The 21,905-nt window shown below is 44.1% G+C and overlaps 1 protein-coding gene across 2 annotated transcripts in view; it reads left to right on the forward strand.

The window, feature by feature from the left end:
* Positions 1 to 21,905, forward strand: part of LOC143989057 (cytochrome P450 2F2-like) — a 144,422-nt gene that overhangs the window by 62,808 nt on the left and 59,709 nt on the right. Inside the window, exon 1 of one of the 2 annotated variants that reach the window (XM_077489066.1) lies at positions 18,226 to 18,334. The exons of the other annotated variant lie outside the window; for it this stretch is intronic. The gene's annotated coding sequence lies outside the window, so the exon portion shown is untranslated. Of the gene's footprint in view, positions 1 to 18,225; positions 18,335 to 21,905 lie in introns of those variants that run through there. 2 annotated transcript variants of the gene reach the window in all.

A 21,905-nucleotide genomic window follows, 5' to 3' on the forward strand; every position in this document is an offset into this window, starting at 1 on the left:
AAAAAAAGACGTCAATTTTGTTTGGGAGCCAAGTCGCACAACCGCGTAATTGTCAGTTAAAGCGACGCAGTGCCGAATCGCAAAAAGTGGTCTGGTCTTTGACCAGCAAAATGGTCCGGTCTGAAAGTGGTTATACAGCGATTAGTGCTATAAATATGCACTGATTGCTGTGTAAAGGACACTGACAGGGAAGGGGTTAAACACTAGGGGGCGATAAAGGGGTTAAGTTTGTCCTAGGGAGTGATTCTAACTGTGGGGGTATGGGCTACCACTGACATGACAACGATTTCTGCTCCCGAAGACAGGGAGCAGTACATCACTGTACTGTCACTAGACAGAACAGGGAAATGCCTTGTTTACAAAGGCATCTCCCCATTCTTCTGCTCCGTGACATGATCGCGGGCCCCCCCGGTGGACCCACGAGCACGGCCACGGAGCACACGACGGGGCGCACGTGTGCTCACAATGCCGCAATTTGAAGGGGACATACCTGTACACCCATTTGCCCAGCTGCGCCATTTTGCCAACGTATGTCGTCGTGCGCTGGTCGACATGTGGTTAAGGCAGTTCCTTAATTTAGGGATGAGCCTTTACTATGTGCAGTAATAAAGTGCAGAGTTCCTTTGAAAAGTGACTTGTCCTATGTCACTACACATTGTAACTTCTATTTTTGCATTAGGAGGGACTTGCTGAGCTTGCGCACTTCACCAGTCCAATGTACCTCTGTTACCTCACTCCTAGTAACAGATTGGGGGTCCCACCGAGAAATTAGTGTGGGCCTCTTCCTTTCCAGTCCCTCGTGACCAGGCCATAGATCTCCTTAATGTGTGTTCAGATCCAGTTGCTATTGGATGCTAACCGCTAGGAAGAGAAACAGACATCGACCCCCTCACTACCGAGGACCTGTCACATTACCAGGTACCACACCTAATGACTGGTTGCTTGTAGCTTCTTTCTCCACTTGGTAACCCATAGCAACTACACTCCTCTTCTTATCTTGCCAAATTACATTTTTGCAGTGCTGTTACTTCATACAGTCCCCCTGGTTTAAACAAGTCTATTTCATGGAGACTTTTTTGGATGGATTTGAGTCAGGTGGATCAGAATGGGACCCTAATGACACAAATCAGACGACTTAATGTTTTTTCTATGTCTCGGTATGTTTGGCCCTATGCTTGCATCTAGTATTGTGCTATCCATTACACTTACAAACACCATCTGTTTTTTGCGTTTTTTCGCTGTGCAATTCATCTTTAATGCATTTTTCTTAATTATGGCTTTGACCAAATCGCATTTCATGCGACTGCAATTTTTATGCTTGTCCATGTCTGGATTACGTCTTTGATTTCTATTTCCCTGTCTTTTATGTATTATCCTCCTGGTTTCCCTTGACTATATATGTTTATTCATATGTACCCATGCCTTTTTTTTTTCTTTGCCTTCTGTGTAATTCCCACTGCCCTTCCCTTTTTTTCCGCCACAATCAGTTAAGGACCATTACATGTTGGATCTTTCCTTAGAATGCTCACTCGACACACAGGGGCCTCCTGCGCCAATCACCTTTGGCGTAACCAGCCTTCCTCCATTCGGCCGAGTGTAGCCTATTGACATGGCGCTTAGTAATATATACATGCATATATATGTTTTGAGTAGTAATGCTGTCCAACATTTTATGGATATGCATTCTTTAAATTTCGCACATTATCTTGTGCGTTATATATTAATAAGTATATTGCCTTGTAGATCTGTGAGGTACTGCTTGTTCCTCTTTCTCCTGTGTTTGGAACATTTGAAATCTCCACGTCAACTTCAAGCCTACAACAAGGTGTATTTTTCATTGGAGTAATCTTTTTCTATAGTAGATTACACAATTCCATCTTGAACTATTTTTTATTCATAAATGGATATTCCTTCTGATGGTTTTTCTTTCATCCCTCATGTTTTTACTATAGACTGTTGGAGGGTTTGCCCAGCTCACGGCACGGTTAAAAAATACCCCCCCTATCCTTGACACTCACATTACAATCCACGCGCCAACAGTCGAGTGGCTGGAGACTTAATCCCGCATTACTGACGGACCCTACGACCCTAGACCAGATCAGGGAAACTATACAGCACTACTTCAGAGAGAACACCACCGGTGATGTTTCCCATTTAACCATATGGGAGGCACACAAGTGCGTTCTCAGGGGCAGACTGATGGGCTTGGCAGCACAAAAGAAGAGAGCGGCGGAACAGGACTTGAAAGAAGCATTCATGAAAGTGAGGGATTTAGAGGCTCAACACAAACGGTCGACGGCGGTTGCTCGGGCCGACGATTTACTGCTTGCACGCAAGGCCCTCCAGGATAAGCTGGACATACAGGCTAAACGGATATTATTTTTCCGTCTGGGTTTTTTTTATGAACATGGGAACAAAAATGGCAAATTTTTGGCGCGAGCATTGAGGGGCGTGCGGACTTCCAACACTATCACTCAGATCAGGAACAAGGAGAATAAGCAAATACACGACACGGATGGCATTGCGGCGGAATTTCATAGGTTTTACTCCAAACTGTACAACATTCCACCTTCGCACAAACCAGCAACGGTGGAAGGGTCGAGATGTGAGATTATAGAACAATACTTACAACACAGTGGCATGCCAAGTCTGTCAGTGGATGAAGCTAGGGAACTAGACAAACCCATTGAAGCACCGGAACTCACCCGGGCTATCAAATCCTTAAAAATGGGAAAGAGCCCGGGTCCGGATGGCTTCTCCGCTATTTATTATAAGACCTTCACACCTTTGCTGACAATGCCATTGCTACACGCATTAAATTCCCTCTCTGCACCCCAGGAACCCCCGCCCTCCTTTAATTTAGCACACATCACAGTGCTCCCCAAACCTGGGAAGGACCCTAACTCCTGCTCCAGTTACCGGCCGATTTCACTGCTCAATTTGGATATAAAGCTTTTATCAAAAATTATCGCTACTAGATTGAACAAACTGTTACCCGAGTTAATCGGGCCGGAACAGGCGGGCTTTATGCCGGGGAGGGAAGCGCGGGACAATGTGGTCAAGGTGGTGAATCTTCTACATTGTATTAGGGGGGATGCTGTCGAGGGCCTTCTCCTGTCTACGGACGCGGAGAAGGCCTTCGACAGAGTGACATGGGACTTCATGTTTGCAGTGTGCAGGCAGGTGGGTTTCCAACCAAAATTGATGGCCTGGATCTCGGCACTATATCGACACCCGACGGCTCGGCTAAAAATTAATGGGACCCTTTCAGAACCCGTACTTATACGAAACGGCACACGTCAAGGGTGCCCACTATCCCCTATATTATTTATCCTAGCGTTGGAACCCTGTATTCGCACGATGCCAACTCGTCGATCAAGGGCCTCACGTTGGGACAAACGCAATTTAAAATAGCCGCCTACGCGGACGACCTCCTATTTGTCATAACCCAACCCCACACTTCGATTCCCAACCTATTGAAAGAATTCGAGATATTTGGATACATCTCCAACTTTAAAATTAATTACGAAAAATCCGAGGCTCTGAATATCTCCCTGGGTCCTACACGCTTGTTGTCTGCCAAATCTAACTGCCCCTTTAAGTGGGTAGATCGCAGACTTAAATACCTGGGGATCTGGCTTACACCCGACTCGGATAGTCTCTATGCGCAAAATTTCCAACCCCTTTTAAATGACCTACGTACAGATCTCCAAGCTTGGCATCTCCACCTACTGTCGTGGTTCGGAAGGGCGGCGGCGGTTAAGATGACGGTACTACCAAGGGTGCTGTACCTTTTCCACACTCTGCCCATTAACCTACCTAGGCGGTTCTTCGCTCATTTGACGGCGATAATAAGAGATTTCATATGGGCCAGGAAGAAGCCCCGAATTAGCCTATCGACTCTGACCCTACCAAAAGCTAAGGGGGGAATTAACTTACCGAACTTCAAGTTTTACTATTACGCGTCACACCTGGTTCGCATCCTGGACTGGAATTGTCATGCCACATCCAAGGACTGGGTGGGGCTGGAAAGCCGAATGACAGCGACCCCCTTGAGGTTTCTGCCATGGGTTGCCAAAGAGGCTCGTTCGGCCTCACTGACCTCGCACCCCCTGATAGGGCCCACCCTGGAAGTCTTTAGAGAAACTTCACAACAATGCGGACTAGCTTCCACCCCGGGTCCCCTAACACCCTTGGCTCACAATTCTGGGTTCGCGTCAGGACACACCATGGTTTCATTCCCACACAGAGATGATGGGACACCTGTGACAGTAGCCCACTGCGTGGAAGCAGGCAAACTCAGGTCCTTTCAGGACCTATCAAAAGACTTAAAGGCAAAACACTTTACACACTGGCAATACAGACAACTACATGACTATGTATACTGCCCGACTAACAGACCGCATGTTTTGAGGGAACAGACGTGGTTTGAGCAATTGTGCATCACGGGAGAACCGGTGCGGAGAGCGACCTCCCTGGTTTACAGTTGGCTACAAGCGACTAGGACAGACCACTCAACCAGACATAAACGGGATTGGGAGAGGTTTTTCTCCAAAACTTTCACTGATGAGCAGTGGAGTCATGCCTGCATATTAGCACACAAGTGCTCCATAAGCACTAGTACCCAAGAAACGGCATACAAGGTCTTGACGAATTGGTACTTTACACCAGTCAGACTTAACAAATGGTACCCAGGAACGTCAGAGCTCTGCTGGAGATGTGGAGGAGCCAGGGGTGATATGATGCATATATGGTGGGATTGTCCGAATTTGCGAGAGTTTTGAGGCGGGATTTGTACGCAGATCCGCGCCATCACCGAAACCAAAATTGCCCTTACACCTGAGTGCTGTCTGCTCCACATCTCCAGCTACTCTTTAGGCAGGTACAAAAAATCAGTGGTGCGCCACATGCTGAATGCGGCTAAGACGATCATTCCTCGACACTGGAAGTCGCCACACCCTCCTTCCTTACGGGAATGGCTTTTAGAAGTGGACTCCTTATATAAGATGGAGGAAACGGTAGCAATGGCCTCAGAAAAGACCGACAAATTTCATAAACTGTGGAGACCCTGGTTTATTTTTAAACTTACAGATGGGTATACAAAACTTCAAACTGGTTGATTTGTGACAGATGGCTCGTTTAGCTATACTTCTGTATAATGTGACATTACCAAGGTTGGATATTATGGTATAAGGCTATGCAAATTGGTATATTACTGCAACAAGGATTGTAATGTTTGTCTCTATCTCTGCATTTTGATCTAACCACTACTCAAGGTAATATCGGCTCACTGTTTTGGCCGCTTGCGCCCTGTTCACCCCCCTGGTCCGAGGCCTGCGGACTTGTCTCCCCGCCCACTGTCCCCCTTTTTCCTCTCCCCCCCCCTTCCCTACTTCTCTACCTTGCCCCTCACCCCCTTCCCCCACCCTTTTAGACACTTAAAAATTCTCCCCCCACAATTGAAGGTGTTAAGGTGCACTGGTTAAAGGGGGTTATTGACATTACTTTCTTTAGACCCCGCACCTATAGAGGCCTTTCTCTGGCTTGCTTTTTCTGTATATCAACTCTCACCACTGAACTATGAGGTACTCTATAGCGGATTTATGTGACAGAACAATATGTTATCTTATGCCCTATGGGCTGAATGTTTATGGATATATTTGTTCTCTTTCTTGTACTGTATTGTGCTGTCAATTGTTTCAATAAACTTTTATTGGATAAAAAAAAAAAATTCCCCCCCCCTCCTTTCTTGGTTGGAGGTTAGACGCCCTCTGTGTGTGATGGGGTGTGTTTTTGTTTTTTTTGTTTTTTTGGATTGGGCCTATCATTTCTGACCTTCTTGGCTGATCTGGGGCAGTGGAATACTTCTCCCAGTTTCTTTTAACCGGATGCATTTTTCTTGACATCTTAAACATGGTTAGATCTCATGTTATTCTATTATATGTTCAATATGTAATGCTTATTTATATATTTTGTATGATAACTGCTTTTTATGTTTGCTTTTTATTAATTTAGACAATCAATGAAACACTAGCCCCTGAAGAAGAGGTTTAATTGCTACAAACCTTGAAACGGGTCAGGCATCGTCTGACCTAGTTCACTACTGGCCAGTCTCAAGTGGTTGTCTGTATACATACACACACGTTTCTTGATATTGTATTTTTGTATAATAGATATATGCATCCTATTATGACTTCCCATAAGTCACCAATTTTTTAACTTTTCTAATAAAATATCAATATTTTCATTACATTTATTGTCAAGGAATTTCTGCCTTTAAAATCCCACAGAGGAACCTGTTTAGGTATTACATTTTCAGGGATGTGGGCAGCAATTCCGGTTTCATAGATCGATGGTACCATCACAACTTACTTCATATAAAGACAAAATTTGGGTTCCACTCAGGCAGAAAGGTAAAGTCCAACTAGACCGCTGTGAGTGCAGACCGGGAGCTCAACCTAGCTCCAAGCTAATGCAATTTCAAAGGAAAAGATCCATAAGCCGCACACCATGAAGCAGACCCATGTGCATGAAGGAATATGAATGGCAGCCTCAGCTCAGATTCCAGCCAGGCCACGTCCCGAACCTATTTTGCTCCGCCCCTTGGAGTTGAATCATGGGGCTGTTACTACATACCCCATAGTGCATTGCAGACCCTGGTTCTTTGGGAATACTCCAGAACCAACATGCACCCCTTTAAATAACTTTAGACTGGGCTTATAATGGTTAATATAACCTTACTGAACACGATGCATCAAAGTTAAATATGAGCAGTGTCCAGTCCCTAATCCTAATTAGGATAATGTAGTGGCCCAGGCATACCCCAGCGAGGTTAGTCCACTATGGCACTGTCCATGGCTTGGATGTCTTCCGCAGTTCCCAGTTCTCTTGGCATCAAATTATTCATAAGTACCGCATTCCCATTCCAGCAGCTGGCGGCAGCCTCAGACTTCAGCTGATCACCTTTTTATGGCACAGGTGGGCTGGCTAGGGCCAAAAGCTCTGTAACTGAGCAAAAACACTTAACCTCTTCCCCATCTTGAGTTGGCTTCTGCCTAACTAGACTATGTACATTTTTCAACCTCCCTGCACGTTCCTAGGCCACAAGCAATATGGATTTGCACCTCCCCCCCGCTTTTCTTTGCGGCTATAACAGCCTCTATTTTTCTGAGAAGTGTTTATAAGATTTTTGTAGTATGTCTGTGGGAATCTGTTGGCATTTGTTTTCTATCAGCCAAAACAGCATTTGTGAGGTTGGAGGAATAGACTTTCTTCAAATCGGTGCTCCAAGTCATTGAAAAGATTTTTATTATGGTGGCGGTCAAGGCTCTGGGAAATCTACTTCAGTTCTTTCACACCAAAGTACATAACACCATGGGGCTGATTTACTAAGAATGCCATGCGCCAGTTCATACCTTAATTGGTGCATACCTTCATTAACCGAACTTTGAAGCGCAAAACGATAATAAATATGTAAACTGCAACTGGTGCTAGGGTAACTGTGGTTTTCTCATTGATAATATTGCATGCCCAATACAATTGGTTAATTTCATCTTATTGGATGTGTCTTGTTATGCAATTAGTAGGTGTTCTCAGAGAATTAACCCTTTTGATGCTAATCTCATTCCTATTACTTCTAATATATCTTTGAAATGTGTTTTTTCCATTTTTTACCCAAATCTTTCAATACATTGCAAAGAACAGAAATGTTTCTAAACCCAATAAATTTATATTTTTCAGATCTTGATCTTTAACCACTTGCCATCCACGCTATATCCGAATGACGGCCACAGCGCGGACCTGAATTTCCGGGAGGCCTCATATGATGTCCTCCCCTTTGCACGCTCCCTGCGCGGTGCAGGGTTGTGATCACAGAGTCACTGAGACTCGGGTGATCACAGATCCAAGTAAGGGGCTGGTCCTGGCCCCTTACCACATGATCAGCTGTCAGCCAAAGACAGTTGATCACATGATGTAAACAAAAGCTCAGTAATTGCCAGCTTATCTGCATGGGACATTGGTCCTGAAGAGGCAATTATGCCTCATCTATGCCCACCAGTACCCCTGCCAGTGCCACTTGCCATTGTCCATGAGTGCCACCTATCAAGGCCCACCAGTGGTGCCAATCAGTGCCACCTAGCAGTGCTGCCTATCAGTGTAATCAATTAGTGCCCATTATTGCCAACCAGCACTGCTGCCGCATCAGCATGCATCAATGGAGGAGAAAAGATTACCTATTTGCAAAATTTTATAACAAAATATATATTTTTATTTTTTTATTTGTTTTAATTGAGGGTTTTACCCTCCATTCCTGTTTGGCTATGTGACAGGAAGTGAAGCCAATTTTCAGAAAAGGGACACAAAGCCTAACCTAAAAAAACACAAGTGGGGTTGTAACACTCACTTGGTTTCCCTCAAATGCCCACAATTAGAATAGGATTGAGCTTGATTTTAGCTCAGTGCTGTAAATCAGTGGTTCTCAACCTTGTCCTCAAGTACCCCCAACAGGCCATGTTTGCAGGTTTATCTTCATCTTGCACAGGTTCTTTAAATCACAGTCAATGACTTGGTATTTTGGGCAGCTATTTTAGCTAAGATAAATCCATAAAACATGTTGTTGTGGGGGTACTTGAAGATTGAGGCTGAGAACCACTGCACTGAAATGGAAAATTGAATACTTACCTCTCTGTAATTTTCCTTTCCTGGTGCCTATTCATGGCAGCATATGCACAATCCATGCATATGCTACCATGAAGGCACCAGGAAAGTAGCTTTTAGACAAATCACACCTTTTTTGTTTTGCCATGCCAATTAGCCTAGTTAAGCTGCAGCTGGGAAATTGCTACAAATTGTATTGTCATCAAAACAGGATTTTGAAAAGAGCAAGGAAAGTAAAAAACACAATGTATGTTAATTTGAGACACTAACAGAATATGGTTTTGAGGTCTGACCATTTTGCAAAGGAAATTACCAGGAGTTAAAAGGACTGCGCCCACAAATGGATACCTATTAAGGATTCAAACATTAATTAGTCACACAACATCTTGAGAAAGATTTAGCAAAATAATGCAGCACAGACAATTACATCAAAGTGAAACAAAGGACACACATTGACAACATCAAAAATATTTCAGGAAAAAATATCAATCACCCAACCAAATCAAACACGGATGGACCTACCTACCTCTTTTCAAGGCAAGATAAAGAATGCTATCTCTAAGCTTTATATAACATAGGTTTGTGTGCTAATGAGGCAATTGAAAACACATGCACAGTCCATGAAACGCACAAATGCAAGTTCACCCAGTGTAGAGACAGAACTTCAAAGTGGGTACACCTGTTAACCTCCCTAGCGGTAATCCCGAGTCTGGCTCGGGTTGGGATTTTACTATTACAAGCGGTAACCCCGAGCCAGACTCGGGATCGCATTGCTGGAAACAGGGAGGACACAGGGAGAGTTACTTACCTTGTCCTCTGGATCCAGCGATGTCCTCCGCTGTGTGATCGAGCTGTCCTCCGCTCAATTCACACAGTGCCAAATGCCGCCGAGCTCCGTTCCCTGCGACGTTACGGTGCACAGGAGCGGAGATCGGCGCCAAATTAAAAAAAGTAAAAGTACACAAAACACACACAGTACTGTAATCTTACAGATTACATTACTGTATTAAAAAATGACACACCCCCTTTGTCCCTAGTGGTCTGTGCAGTGCCCTGCATGCACTTTTATATTATAAATACTGTTTTTTCTGCCTGAAATTTGGAGATTGTCCATAGCAACCAAAAAGTGTCTCTTTTTCAGTGTTTTAGGATTTGATTACATTATTGAATAATTTTTATTATTCTTTATTATATTATAAATTTTATCATACCCGGGATGTCTACTAGACTCTGGTTTGAACAGATTTAAGAGTTATTCCTAAGAATTACAGGACTACAATATAAAACGTCAAATTTCCATGCAAAATAATTGTACCGATTTCAGCACCTAAAACCAGAATGAATCATACCGCCAGGGAGGTTAAGGATATCCTTAAGTTACTAACCCAAAAACCACACTCTCTGAGCATGCACAGAAACATCCAAGTGCTGTTCACACACAAAAAGCTGAAATAAAAATCAAAGTCCATGAGTATGCCCAGACCAACCCAAATACAACTAGCACAAAATAAGCCACCCTCTGACCAAAATTAAGCTCATCATCCAGCATGCTACAAAATTACAGATGGGACAAACACTCCCGGTCCAGGGGGGCAAACAAAGAGCCTAACATGGGCAAAAGTTATACAACAAATACCATTGCAGTCTATGGGAACTGACTTGTTAATTTTGATAGTCCCCACTTGGCTGGCTTATCTTCTATTTATTGCCCTAAAAATGGATATGGGGCCCAGGTCTACCGGGGGCCCTATGGGGGGAGGGCTTAGTCTGCCTATAAATTGGTGCATTTGTAGCATGTATCCAAAATGCTGCTTCAAAGATGTATGGCTTTAGAGAACTTGCAGCTGCAATATTTTAACCCCAAAACAAAAAAATAGCCTACCCCCCTGTCCCCAATACATACAAGGCCATTTAGGTATGTTAAGGCTTAAAATGATTGTGCCCCTCCCACACACTAACCAACCCCTAACCAAACACACAGCAAGCCAGCCCATGAAGGGGGGTGAATGCTTGGGGGCAGGAGGGGCTCGGGCATCTTAAAAGTCAACCACCTTGTTCCCCTATTCAGGGGAACAAGGGCCTCTTCCACACAACCCTAGGCTGGGGTTGTGGGGGGGCTGCAGATAGGGGGCTTTACAGAATGTGGAAAACCCCTTTAAACTAGTGGGTACAAGGTGCTTTGTGGTTGGTATCGAGCTGAGCCCAACATGCCCCAAAGGCAGTCAGCTATGTTGAGTGCATGTGACCTTGTATGATTCAGGATGGGGTTGGGCGATTGTTCTTCTCGCCCCTTTCCAAGCTGGCCCTGTTGTATGTTCAGAAAAAGGATGTGGTTTGGTGAGGGCAGCTCACAGCCTTTTGACAATGGAGTGGAGTGTGGCGTTCCCCTTGAACAGCAAAAGCTAGCCCAAGGAAATCATTTGCATTAGAGGGGGGGGGGAGTTAAATGCCCTTTTAGGGGGAACTAGAGGAGCGATAGTCTTGTTACATCATTTTAACAAGGTGCATGTCACATGTTGTCAATGTAACATGTTGGCATGACCTGTGTGCAAATCTTCTTAAAAAAAAATACATAAAGGTGAACCAGCGTAACAAAAAAGTCAAGTTTAGAGGTGCGCCCGTTCAACCCATGCAATTGCATTTGCGTAGCTTGACATTTACTAAGATTTTGGATACACAGTGAACAAACGTAATTGAATGAGCGCAAGAGCCGCTTGTGCATGCACACTGCTTACATTTATCTCACTCAGTTCTAAACGTATTTGCAGGCACAGCAGACTTTCTCTGAAAAAGTTATTTTATCATTCTATTGTGGGCATATTTGTTACTTGGGCAGTTGTTACTAAACTTCCTCACATTCCCCCCCATAATATTGGCACCTCCATTCACTGTTAATATTGAATTGAAGGTGCCATGTCCATAGTGGCGCACAGATTGCATTCTCCCGTGTGTCGATGTTGCTATAGTAAATGGGGGATTTGCGTTCTGTTCTTGGCTCACCATTTCGTAAATATGAAAATGTGCATTGCGCCTCTACTGATGGCGCATGGCTTTCGTAAATCAGCCCCTATGTCTTTTATGGAGCTGGCTTTTATGTACAGGGGCACAGTCATGCTGGAACAGAAAAGGGCCTCCTCCAAACTGTTGACATAAGGGTGAAAGTGCGAAAAATACATCTGATCATAAGTTAAGTGTGATGGTCAAAAGTCCAAAATCTTTTGCCTATATAGCTTATGTTCTATGAAATTAGCAATTTTCTGTCATAACAAAAACAATATCCTATAGCAAAATCAAATGCCCATGCTACGTGTCTTGAATACAGCAATATGTAAAGACGACAAAGGAGAAAAATAAAATAAAAAATTAGATGACATAGATTGTATTGCACAGTTTATTATAGTATTACTTGCAGCGCATACAGCCGGCAAACAGAATAGTCAGCAGAAATGTTTACTGTCTGTGTGTTATAGAGAAGATAAAGGTAGCTCAAAGGTGAGACACACCCTGGAGAAAATATTGAATAATTATAGAATAGACTCTGGTCAACCATTGCTTGTTGCTAAAGATAGTTGTGCGTGGGCAAAAAAAAAAAAAAGAGGAGGAAATGGTTTATATAGTAGATAGCACTTAAAACTGAACACCGAGCAAACGGCTAAACATACAGATGAATTACATATATGGGAGCTGTTGTACTCGCTAAAGGACTAGAATTACTGTCTACAGGATTGGTATTTCAGTCCTGAGATACATAGGGCTGTGCTGTGTATAACAGAGAAATAGACCTGATCTTTTTTCAGTTGCAGTTGACTTGCAAGTCCCCTCCACGCCTTACCGTGTAACTGGACAGTGTGCAGCAGCTGAATAATGAGCCCATCTTTGTCAATCTGCAAAATGGCTCATTGCACTCCAGCACACCTTACTGAATCCTTGTGCTTCTCCCACCTTTCTGCTTGCTGTACAGACTGTACAGTAGACCGCAAGAGTCTGATATAAAGTAAATTTTCTTTCATTTTAAAACAATACAATTAGTAATTGCTTAAAGTGGACATTCAGCCTCTCAAGGATGATCACCTCTCCACCCCTCCTCCCTTTTCTCTGCAGGAATAAGGCTTTTTTTTTTTTTGTTTAAGTCTGCGCCCATGCACGTCACTCACCTTAGGCGAATGAGTGCATGCTGCCGGCTGTATATGTATGTCGCATATCTCCAGGAGGCATAGCCTTTCATCCAAGGAAATTAGGAGGGGGTGGGCCTATTGGTGCATCATTGAGAAGCCCACCTGCTGAACCCGGAAGAGCCTGCAGGCCTCTCGATGACGTCAGAGAGAACATGGCAGCATGGGATGGAGCTGTGGCCAGGCATAAGGATCTTAACCCTGGATCCACTGCATAGGTGATTATCTGAAATGTACAGATACCACCTTCAGATAAGCGGGCCTCAAAGAAATGGGAAGGCCGGCCAGAGTTCCTCTTTAATGATTACAGAGCTGTAAGTTGTACTTTTTATATATGTTGAAGATGCTTATGTATGTATGTATGAACAGAGTTCAGCTTCATATGTATAATATGTGAATAAAAAGGTGGTTCAAGATTACAAACACATCTGAAAAAGAAAGTGATATTAGAAGATCACCAGTTAACAGTTAAGGGTTTGTTTATTAAAAACAAAGTTTAAATTATTTTAATAAATCACAGGGCTATTCATCCTGTAAAACTGCTTGTATATTTTGTGTGAACAGGGCCAAATCAATGTTCTTTAAGCTATTTCTCGTCTCAACGGATGTTCTGTTATTAAGGGCAGTAATCAATGCTGCACTATGACCACTAGACGGTGTTGAGGAGACTAGGAAATATATATGTCAGGGGGACAGAGTCATTGCTGGAACTGGCAGTAGAGGAGTGATCCAGAATGGTCAGTTGAGTAGGACCAGCAGCGGCCGGTCCATAAAGGGTGCAGGGTTGCTTTCCCCCTAATCTCCATGCGCTGACCCCTAATCTACATGCGGGGTGCCGGACACATGGATTTATTTGGGTGTTTTTTTTTGTTAGGCCGGGAGAAGAAGCTGGGGAAGCCGCCCGGGGCCTGGATGGTATAGTGCGGGGCTGGCGTGGCGAGCAGGCAGGTGGGCTGAGTGAGACGGGTGAGCGAGTGGGCTTGGGGGGTTTTGTTTGCCACCCCCCCAAAAAATGGAGCACAAGCCACCACTGAGTAGGACTCACACCTTTGAGAGTGTAGACCAAAGGTAGATGATGTAAATTTAAATTGAAAAGCATTATAAGGCCTCATGCACACAGGGTGTTAAAAAAACAAAAACAAAAAAATAAATAAAAAAACTGCAAAGCCAGTACCAACGCCTGGGGAAAAAGCAGTTGTAAAAACGTGCTTTTAGAAACGTTTTGCATTGGCTTTAATGCGTGCTTAGCAATGTTTAACTGCGTTTTGTTGCGTTAGCCCTTAGCAACGTTTTTCTGCCCTCTTCTATTTCCCACCTCAAAATCCAATAACTACACCTCAAAAATGTTTGCATGGCTTAATGCTGTATACAGCCTTAAAACAAGAATATTTATTGAGAGCTCTTCTTTCAAACACTGAATATGTGTTCTAAGCTAGGGATGAGTTTGATTTGAACCTAAGTTCAGACTGAACAATCCTTATTCAAACATTCATCCGAATCCGAACTTAAGGGACATTTGATGGGAATTTATGAATATGAATTATGAATATGAGTATGCACATGGCATAATTTTTGAAAGCACAGTTGACGAATAAACAATTTGAATGGTAATTCTGCAATAATATGATCATTCACAAAAATACCACAACAGTTAAAGTATTTTCTCTCTTTATGGAACTTTAACACTTCACAGAACAGTAAAAAGTTGAAAATAAAACGTATAACATATTTGGTCAGAAAAAGTTCAGGAGAGGCAGTCCACATATATCTCTCCTGGCAAGTGTCCTTCCAGACAAGCATCCTTCCACCAGAATAACCTAACTGATTTCATTCTTTATGGGCACAGCATGGTTTGTGATGCTGCATTAGTAGGTTCTGCCAGGAACCCATCATGATTCTCCTCCCACGATAGAAGCAAAGGAATCTTCCAATGCTGGATGGCAGATTTGGATAAGACAGGTTAAGAATCTTCTGCAGAATTACCCCTAGAAATGATACATATGTGCTTGATAAAACATATTTTTCTTGTTTAGGCAGCACTTTAGGGTTTTGGGGCCCTAATGGCTGAGTGGTAAACGAGCAGTAAAAACACTTTAAAACAAGCCCTCATTCTTTCCTATGAATGAGCAACAAGGTCTCTGCCTCTTGCAAGGCACATTGTCCCCATATTAATGGGGACAGGAGCCCTATCCATACATACTGTCCCCAAAACCGGTTGTTGGCATAGTTCCCAATTGTACCTTCTTTGGAGGAACTGTTTCTCTTTTGGTGCCAAATCCCTTTGTCCTTTGTGTAGCCTCTATAGCCCCTCTTTTTTTTTTTTTGTTCTGATGTATACATCTCTATAACAAATGTACTATTTTTATTGCTAAGTTTTATGCTGCACCAAGCTTTTTTATCCTACTGCATTTGTTATTTTGAAAGGCCAATACAAAGAAAAATGATGGGAAACCGAAAAAAAGGAATCTAGTGTGGTTTAGCCAATCTCTGTGCATTAGATCTCTGGTTTGTGGAACATGTGGCAGAGATATGCACTTTGCCTACATACTGCGGTCTAGACAGTATCCCTCTTTATCCTAATTTCAGAAAATAATAAGAGTCTGGAAGCCCCCTCTAGAACAAGGTCTTTTCCACACTGCATATGCTCATGCATGGGCTGTGTGTACCCATATGGAGATGCACAGGTGTTCCATGGATCCCCATACAGGCAGTCCTATTCATGTCAGTTGGGATGCAACTGCTGCACAGATACTGTTCCCAATTGTTGCATCCATGCATAGGCATGCTTACAACACCTGTGCATCTCCTTGTGGGTAAACACTGCCCTTACACGGGTGTATGTTCTAGTACGCCTGTGTGAGCAAGGCCTTAGGGCTCTCCTACACCTGTCTTATCTGCCCCACTTTGGCACTATATCCACTAAAGTGTGCAAGAGGGATTACTGTAATGCAGTTGGGCAGCCTAAACTAGTTTGCTAGAAATAGGTGGGGGGGTGATTCAGATTTTTTTGGTGTAGAGTATCCCCCTAGAGAGCTACTGTTAGTTTGGGCAGACAAAACCAGGCACACAAAATTTTTGGCAGTCTCTCTCTGCCTTAAGAAGCAATCTAAGGGTTTGATCTCTCCCTCTCTCCCTCTCCTTGTTCCTTGTCAGGCCCGGCAGCTAAGCCTAGGTGGGACCCTCAACTCAATGTGTTCTGCTGGCTCCTTCCTTGGATTCTGCCCAGGAGGGGAAGGCCCATCTGCTACACCCCCCCCCCCCCCAGCAGGGGGTCTCCCCCTTTCTTTACCCTGGAATGTTGCCTTACTTCAGCATGCTACAATCGCTCGCTGCTGCTCAGGCTAAAACTATTTATGGGTTCTTCCCCTACCTTCTAGACACACTTCCCCAGGGATTAGTGGAAGTCCAAGAAATATAGACTGCAGCCTCTCCCCTCCCATCAACTAGAAACTTCCAGAGAGTCCCAGAATACAGGGTTAAGTAACAGAGCATCAGCCTGTGAAAACCTGAGCAGCCCTATCCAATCAATCCCTGCTCCACTGATTACCGTAAAGCCAAACAAAATTTACCTAACAATCATACCTAAACCCAAGGGAGCGTTTCATGTGATCATTCCCCTTTAGCACCTGATGGGTTATGTTGTAAAACTCTTTTGATTTGAGCACAGGCATATCTTATTTCTTTAGAATAAGGGGTCCCCAGATATCAAACCCCATTGTGAAGTTACTCAATCACAAAAATAGGAAAGTGCAAATAGAAATACCCACACTGTTGGAAATTTCCTTTATTAAACAGAAAAAAATAATAAAATGTCCATGGGTTGGACTTGATAGACTTGTGTCTTTTTTCAACCTCACCTACTATGTAACTAATTCACAGTAAATCCAATGTTACCTTTTCCAGGTACACAGATCCAATCACTGTGAGTGATTCTTGAGTATAAAGATAATGGCTGCAGTACCAGGTTGTCTAACAGAGCACCTACCGTACTACTACTTCTCTTCAAATGCCTGACTTCCAAATGTTCGACTTAACATTCATAAGTGAACTACTGGCAAATCATGTATCATTAGGTTACTGATCTGTGCTGCATAGAAATCAACAGTTTTTACTCTAAGGAAGTAAAATGTAAGCCCTTGTACACACGTTCGGACATTCCGACGGAAAATGTCCGATCGGACCGTGTTGTCAGATAATCCGACTGTGTGTGGGCTCCATCAGACTGTTTCCGTCGGAATATCTGACGGACAAAGTTTTAGAGCTGGGCTATAAACTTTCCGACAACATGATCCGTGTAGAGAATTCCGATCGGACAAAGTGCCATGCATGCTCAGATCAAATTCCTAGACCAAAGCTATTGGCTACTAGCCTGAACATATTCCCATCCTAACGAAATAACGCCATCACATTATGTACGATCGGATTTTCCGACAGCTTTGTCCGATCGCGTGTATGCAACACAAGTTTCGGACAAAATCCGTCAGACAAAATCCAACAGATTTTGTTGTCGGAATGTCCGACCGTGTGTACAAGGGCTTAGACCCCTTTCATCTGAGCGGACTGATCGAGTCCATTTGTCAGTTTTTTCAGGTGGACCTGATGAGACTCTCCCTTGTCCTCTACTGAGCAGCAGATGTAAAAGGAGATGTTTACGTTTATACCTGCTGACATCCAGTCCGATCTGCTAAAAACAGACCGATGGGGATCCATTCCCTATCCAACTAGTGTATTGGATCGGATGTTAGTCAGGTGTAAATGGACACAGGTTCTTTTTACATAGAGAGGAGAGCTGTGTCTGTGTCCTCTCTGCATAGTGGAGCAGACACAGACCAGCCATCTGCCTGCTCAGCAGGGATCAGCAGACAGATTCCCCACTGAGCAGTCAGACTCCTGGTGGAATCGGCCTCATGTGAAAGGAGCCTTAGGCGGGACCAGCTCTGTACATTTTGTCCAGTTATTAGAGAGGGTTCCTGCTTCTTCTGTCCTGTTCATTGGGGTTCACATTGGCAGTATGGTTTTCAGAACTGACCTGTAGGCTTGGCTAGTTGGCTACATGTATGGCAGCCTATTCATTTTAATGGGCTGTTCTACATGCAATAAACAAATCGAAAGAAGTCCCCAGCCACGTTTTTTTTTTTTTCAAATCGCACATTTTCCAAAATAGTAGGGGTGCCCTTAAAAATCAATAGCACCCACCTGCATCTGTCAAAGAACAGCATCTTAACGTGAGGGTAAGGGAAGAATGTGATTTTGCGTGCTTTCACAACATCTTAACAAAGACAGAGAGGACAGCTGAGCAGAGGTACATACACAGTAAGATCCTTACAAGGCTTTACCCTGAGCACTGCCTTTAATGATTTTCTATGAGCCGGAAATTCTGTGGTTGAAGGGGTGGGGTTGTAGCTGCAGGCTGAGCTTGTTTTCTTTGGCTGAGATCATTGTGCAGTCTGATCTCTGCCCTCAGATCTGTGGATTTGTACATGCAAGAAGTGGAATTGTTTCATGTAAGTGCAACTTATTTTGCATAAAGTTCTTATGTTTTTTTTCAGAATGTGGCTATGTTTTTTTAATTTTTTTATAAGGAACCCCACAAGGACGGTATTTTAAACATTTGTATGCAATTTTCATTATTTAGATTTATTTTTGTTTTATGCGCTACGCCATTTGCATTAATTTATTCTATTTAATTAGTTATTTGGGTAAAGGCAGCTTAGATAGTTAGAAAACTGCCTCTGGATTAGTAAGAAAAGATCCTCATTTGCATTATATGGTAATGGGTAATATTTCTTACTATAATATATACAGCCACCAAATCAGGCTTTTCCTGTCTAGCTGATTGAATCATTGAAAGTCACAGTGACATGCTTAGATGTGTTCTCCTCTAGTTATCCTATATACATTATACTTATCTGAATGTTGGGAAAGAGAGTAGCTGCCAATCATCACTCATCTTGGAGGTGTACTGAGGCGTGCCTAATACACATGTTCATATCACATGACGGTCTTTTTGAATCGGTTATATGTTAAAAGAATTACACATGGCCAATGTGTTTCAGGTTATAAAAGCCTCCACTTTCATCAGTTTGCACAGTGGATGTTTGATAGATTAACAATGGGATACACTAGAGCCCATCATACTTACCTAGCTGGACTTAGCATTGGCCTGATGCTGCATCTGTCCCCTGGTGCCTCTACACTGAGAACCGAGCGATCGAACATCGCCGATGGCTTGGTTCTCATAGCTCCCAGTGCAGAGAGCTGCTGCCTACCAATCAGCATCTCTCCACTCTGCTCCTCCTCGCTCACTGGAGCGCTGAGGTGTGGAGCGGCCATCTCAGTGTCAGCGCTGGGCCTAGCCCTTCCTTCTGAGCTGGCCGCTCAGCTGTTGGCTAATTGCCAGCTCCTATCTCTCAACAGTTACTCAGCTGTTGATATCCTGCCCAGAGGATCTCTGCCTTCACCTTATTCAATATCACAGATACGATCTCCTACATTCCTGTTAAGACTTGCTTGGCTGACATCCCTTCTGGCTCAAAATCCTGCTTGCTGTTTTACTACACTCATCTCCAGCTCCCTGATGTTTGTCTTGTCTGACTATCCATTACAGTTTCTGAACTCTGGCTATGTTTTGACTACGTTTGTTCTATTTACTTTTATTATTATACAATAGAGATGGCCTTGCGGTTCACCCGGCGGTCGGTTCGTGGCGAATTTTGCGTGTTCGCGATTCGCCATACCGGCCGACTTCTGCCGCTGTTCGCCCGGTGGACATATGCGTTTACATTGTGAAAGAACTTTGACCCATGATGACACATCCATCATGGGGTACAGGACAGCCAATTGAGACATTTCAGCACATGGACAATTGGACATTCCCCCTACCTTACAAATAGACCTGATCTGGCGGGCATTTTACATTCTGTCTTATGTCAGTGTAGGGACAGGATGCTGTATGGAGCAGGGACTGACTGTAGTGACACAAATCACTAGCTATTAGGTCCACAAAAGTCCTTTTTAAGGACTGGTATAGGTGTAATACAGTATATAGGGTTCTGGTGCACTGCTGTGCTGGTGATTGCTGAGTGCACTGCTGACTGATTCTGCAGCTGTCTCTTGTCAGTTTAGGGACAGGATGCTGTGTGGAGCAGGGACAGTCAGTTTAATCACTAGCTATTAATATTAGGTCCACAAAGGTCCTTTTAAGGACTGGTATAGGTGTACAGTATATAGGGTTGTACACGTATAATATACTTTCTTCCAAATATAGAAAGACTATTATACTTGACTGCTGCTTGATTCTGCAGCTGTCTTTTATCAGTGTAGGGACAGTCCGCAAATCACTAGCTACTAGGTCCACAAAGGTCCTTTTAAGGACGGGTACAGGTGTACTATTTGGTGTGCAGTATATAGGTGTGTAATACACGTATAAGATACTTGCACATACAGAAAGCATAGTATAGTGCATTTCGACTGTGCAGCATTGTGACTGCTGAGTGGTTCTGCAGCGATACTACAAAGAGTGACAAAACGCAATCAAAAAAAAGTATTATAACTGGTGTGATAGACCAGTGGCCCCCAAAAAATGACAGATTGAAGCGGGGTGTTATATACCTTCTTCCACATACATACTGTACTTCTCTAGAGACTTTTGTCACAGGGTCATTTAAAAAATGACAGGCAGAGGAAGAGGCAGGCCCTTCCGCAGGGGTGGTAGGGGTAGAGCAGGAGCAACAGACTTGAGCCAAAGTGGCAAATTGCAGAAGGTGCGTGAGATTACGTCAAAGGATGCACCAAACTTGGTTGAGTGGCTCACTCAGCCTTACTCTTCTGCACCCTCCTCATCCTCTCGATCTGCACCCTCTTCACTCTCTGCTGTGTGCACCCCAAAAGACACTACCACCAACACCACCATATACCTTCCGCTTGAGTCACAGGTATTAACTTGTCCGCTGCTGACAATAGTGTTGCCATCTGCAATCTTTGCAGTCAACGCATAAGTCGCGGTAAGCCCAACACTCTCCTAGGAACGACCGCCTTAAGAAGGCACATGAGCTGCCATCACCGAGCCCAGTGGGAGCAACGGAACACACAAAGCCACACTCCAGGCTCTCACCGTCCAGCCTCGTCTTCTCCTTCTCCTCTCTCCTCACAATTATCCTCCACTCCACCTTCCATCATGCCATCCTCACATTTTTCTGGAAAAAGGCAGGCTTTCGTGGGCCAAATGTTCGAGCATAAAAAAATTATGACGCCGGATAACCCTCTTGCCCAATGGTTGACGGCTGGCTTGTCAGAACTGATAGCCCGCCAACTACTGCCATATAAACTGGTGGACTCGGAGGCCTTTCGAAAATTTGTGGCCATTGGAACACCACAATGGAAGGTCCCAGGAAGGAAGTATTTGTCACAGAAGGGCATCCCAGAGCTATATGGCCATGTTCAGCGGCAAGTGAATGTATCTCTGGCACACAGTGTTGGTGCCAAGATACATCTGACCACAGACACGTGGTCTAGCAAACATGGGCAGGGAAGGTATATCACTTTTACTGCCCACTGGGTGAACCTTCTGATGGCCGTCAAGCCTGTAACCCGGGTAGATTTGGTTTTACCGCCATGGATTGCGTGCAGGCCGGACTCTTCTTCTCCTCCTCCTACTCCATCCTCCTCCCTCTCCTCCTCGGCTGACTCCTCCTTTTCCGCTGCTAGCGTCTCTTCCGCTGCACCGCCCAAGCTCCCACGAACCTATTCGACATGCCAGGTGAGACGTTGCCATGCTGTGCTGCGTCTGTTGTGCCTGGAAGCCAAGAGCCACACTGGCCCTGCACTCCTTTCAGCTTTGCGTTCACAGGCGGATCAGTGGCTAACACCGCTCAATTTGACAGTTGGTAAAGTGGTGTGTGACAATGGTGCCAATCTGCTTAGCGCATTGAAACAGGGCAAAATTACGCATGTGCCATGCATGGCACACTTCTTAAACTTGGTTGTGCAGTGATTCGTGGTCAAATACCCTGGGGTCCAGGACATCTTGCGGCAGGCAAGGAAAATCTTGGCGCATTTCAGAAGATCTTACACGGC

The sequence above is a fragment of the Lithobates pipiens genome, unplaced genomic scaffold, assembly GCF_037356315.1.
Source record: "Lithobates pipiens isolate NorthernLeopardFrog02 unplaced genomic scaffold, aLitPip1_a1.2 Scaffold_18, whole genome shotgun sequence".
NCBI lineage: Eukaryota > Metazoa > Chordata > Amphibia > Anura > Ranidae > Lithobates > Lithobates pipiens.